This window comes from Gossypium arboreum, chromosome 11 (assembly GCF_025698485.1).
Source record: "Gossypium arboreum isolate Shixiya-1 chromosome 11, ASM2569848v2, whole genome shotgun sequence".
NCBI classification, from domain to species: domain Eukaryota; kingdom Viridiplantae; phylum Streptophyta; class Magnoliopsida; order Malvales; family Malvaceae; genus Gossypium; species Gossypium arboreum.
This window is the reverse complement of record NC_069080.1, coordinates 29,880,358-29,884,406: the sequence shown is the minus strand read 5'-3', so window position 1 is coordinate 29,884,406 and position 4,049 is coordinate 29,880,358. Positions and strand designations below refer to the sequence as shown.

The 4,049-nt window shown below is 34.1% G+C and overlaps 1 non-coding gene across 1 annotated transcript; it reads right to left on the bottom strand.

The window, feature by feature from the left end:
* Positions 1 to 3,654: 3,654 nt before the first annotated feature.
* On the bottom strand, positions 3,655 to 3,761 carry LOC128284838 (small nucleolar RNA R71). Its single transcript, XR_008275258.1, has one exon. It is a non-coding gene; the product is annotated as a small nucleolar RNA R71 (small nucleolar RNA).
* Between the last annotated feature and the right edge of the window lie 288 nt (positions 3,762 to 4,049).

The following is a 4,049-nucleotide window of genomic DNA, read 5'->3' as shown; positions in this document are numbered from 1 at the left end:
TAAAAATTTTCACAAAATTTCACTTATGAACAGTACCATACACGTCCGTGTGGTTAGGCTGTGTCGTCGCACACGCCTGTGTCCTTTTCCCGTGTAACTCTCTATTTATGACGTCATTAACAAATTAGGAGCACACGGCCAAGACACACGCCCGTATGCTTAGGCTGTGTGGAAAATTAATTTCCCAAAAATAACTACAGGTTTTACACGGCAATGACACACGCCCATGTGGTCATTTCTGAGCATTCTGTTTTGTTAACTTAAGGTGCAGGGGACACATGGCCTAGACACACGTCCGTGTGTCTTACCCATGTGGAAAAAATAAGGTCATTTCCTAGCCCTATTTTTCACCCCAATCTTAACCATTTTCCTACAAAAAAATTCACATACATTTACCCACCAATTCCAACCAATTTCCATCATTCAATTTGATATATTTCTATCTCTAAACATACATTTAGACTTACCTTTACATATTTTAACAATTTATGTTTTCATGAAAGATGTTAATTAACATATCAAGCATATAATATTTATCATATAATACCATACTATATCATCATCAAAATACACATTACTAGCCATTCCAATGGCTAGATTACAAACCAACTTATCAATCCATCATTTGATCAAACCAGCCTATACATGCCATTATACCAAAAGAAATTCATCATTTATACCAAGATCAAGGAGTTGATAGTGTGATGATTGCTCCGACCCGAATCCAACCTTCATGAGCTTCGAGCACTATTAAACAAGGAAAAATAAACCTAGTAAGCATTACATGCTTAGTAAGTTCATATAACCAAAACTACACTTACGACTCATATTCAGCAATAATCACACAATAAACAAATCATCCATCAACTTTCCAATTTAGCAAATAATGCCTATTCACAATCATTTAATTCAATAAGTTAGTATAAAACACTAATATGCATAGATGAGCTCATCATATCATTTCTTCTTATATCACTTATTAAACTATTTCCATTGAATTACTGAGTTTCCAACGGACGTAACCTTTTCCAGTCGTACACTCGAGGTGTACATTCCCTTTTCAAGTGGTACACTCAAAGTGTACGTATCCTTTTCAAGTTTTACACACAAGGTGTACATAGCAGTAAACTGAAAAATATATCGGATTTTTCCTATATAAATTATCACCTTTTACTTAAATTTGTTGTTAAAACCAAATAATTGTTTAATAAATTAATGAAATATGTGAAAATATGAAAACAAGACATAGAAATTATTAAAATGTGATTTTATGCTTTATTATATAGTTTTCATGAATAAAATGGCTTATTTATATTAAATTGAGCATATTATATTTTTATGACATAAAGTGGGCCATGCATGATTAAATTAAATAATAAAATATAAAATTATATTTAATAATTCATTTTAAAATATTTCGCTAATAATTTGGGTTTTAATTAATTTAATTAAGTTGGTAAAATTTAATTCTTTGGTCCTCTAACTTATTGATTTATTTTTGGACAGGTCTGAGAGCTTTAATTTGATTACAAAACCGTCCAAATGGAGGTCCAAGTCAACCTAAAATTCAGATGAATATGGGGTTCATTAAACATATTTTGGTTTAATTACATAAGGTCCTTGAAGAGTTCAAGAAATCAGAGATTTGCCCAAAGATTTGCTGGTGACCAACTCTTAGTCCTGAGTTGTTGTGGCATTCAAATTGACCATGAATCAAGCAAAATCAGCCACATTCCCTCAATTCATGCCCGGCCACCCTTGGAAGGAGTTTTGAAAGATGGACACTCCTATTTTTAGCAAACTAACTCCTATGCCTCACTTATAAATAAAAGCCCCTTTCTCACTTTTTCAATCATCCCTCATTCCTCATTCATCCCTCACTCATTCATCATTTTCTCCACTCTCAATTCTCTTAGCTTTCTTAGCCCTCACCCCCATCATCATCTTTGCATAAAGATTTTGAGCAAATTAGCCTCTTAAAGAACCCTTGGTCGGCCACCTCGGAGAGCCATCAGTAAAGTAGCAAAGCGAAGGAACAAAGCAGCACTCATCAGTTAGAGTCTTGGGTGACAGCCACTCTGAATTAGGTTTAATCTTTCTTATTTTAATTTAATTCAAGAATGTTTTCTATGTGTTCTTTGTTCTTATTTACAACAATGATAACTTAATTTTATTTAAGCTAGGATGATTGCTTTGATTTAATAATAATTATTTGATTCATGCTTATAATATTTGTGCCTGAATCGATCATGTTTTCAATTAAAATCAAGTTTGTATTTCGTTCATACGTGATTGAAATGCACCTGAATTAGCTGAGCGATCCTAACCAGACGACAGCTAATGGACGCATAATTGAAATGTGCATGCTCAATTTAGATCCTAACCCGATTAAATTGCATGTTACATAACATCCCTAACCAGGCTCTGTTATCTGCATAGTTTTTAGATTTGTGTGATTAAACTGTTTAAAACCTAACACGTCCCTGTTACCTCGCACGAATACTAAGAAACCCTTAGTAAATAAGGATCAGTAAAATGCGTAGTTACTAAGTAAAGGATTCCGAAAGGACCTAATGTGGTTTCCAAACTCATGAAAGATCGAGTTGCCATGGAATGTTTTTTCGAATATTGATAAGCATGTTAATAATAATTTGAGTTTAATTAAAGTAATTGTCCTAGATTATTTATGTTATAATTGTTGCTTATTGTGTTAATTCTGCTAAAATCTATCTCATTCATGTAGTTTGCATACTTAGGATAAATTGCATTAGGGATCATTGCATTTAGTTTCATATACTTAATTTTTCATCACTTCTCAATTATATTGTTTTTATTTATCAAACTGTTAATACACTTTTACAAATTAAGTGACTTAGCACAAATACAATCCCTATGGAGATGATAACTCAATACTTACTTATTACTTGATAACGACTGTGTACACTTGCACAAACCCGAGTGTTACAAGTTTTTGGCGCCGTTGCCAGGGATTGTCAACTGTTGCCATAGTTATTTTTTGTGAAATTATTTATTTTCAATTTGGTTATTTCTAACAGTAGTAACTTGTTCTTTTTAATTTTGTAATTTTCTTTCCAAGTGTTTATGAGCATTGATCGGATTATTGATTTACTCCCAGTAGACCCTGAAATTGAGTGAACTTTTAGACAAAGAAGACGTGAACCAATAGCTCAAAGACAGAAAGAGATGGACCTTGGAAATCAAAATTAGGACTAAGGTAATGAAGCCGAACATGTACGAAATCCTATCCTCATTTTCGATGATAGGGATCGATGCATCAGACAATATGCTGTGCCATTTTTCAATGAGTTAAATCCAGGAATTAAAAGGACAGATATTGAGGAAACCCAATTCGAATTGAAACCAGTGATGTTTCAAATGCTACAAACGGTGGGCCAATTTAGTGGTATGCCCACGGAAGATCCACATCTGCACCTTCGATTGTTTATGGAGGTGAGTGACTCATTCAAGATAGCCAGTGTGATTAAAGATGCACTGAGGTTGAAATTGTTTTCGTACTCGTTGCGAGATCAAGCATGAGCATGGCTCAATTCATTGCCGCCAAGTTTTATATCTACATGGCAAGAATTAGCAAAGAGATTTTTGGTTAAGTATTTCCTGCCTAGCAAAAATGCTAAGTTGAGGAACGAGATCACAACTTTCCAACAATTGGATGACGAGTCTTTGTATGAGGCTTGGGAGTGATTCAATGAGTTTCTTCGTAAGTGTCCTCATCACGGGATTCCTCATTGTATCCAGTTGGAGACATTCTATAATGTTCTCAATGCACATACAAGATTGATGGTAGATGCTTCTGTGAATGGTGCAATTTTGTCTAAGTCTTATAATGAGGCTTATGATATCATCGAGAGGATTGCGAACAACAACTATCAATGGCCAACAAATCGAACAGCTTCAGAAAGACGTGTAGCCAGAGTTCATGAAGTTGATGCTCTCACTTCGTTATCAGCTCAAGTATCGTCTATTTCCTCTATGTTAAAGTAATTTACCGCTAATGGTGCTAATAATTT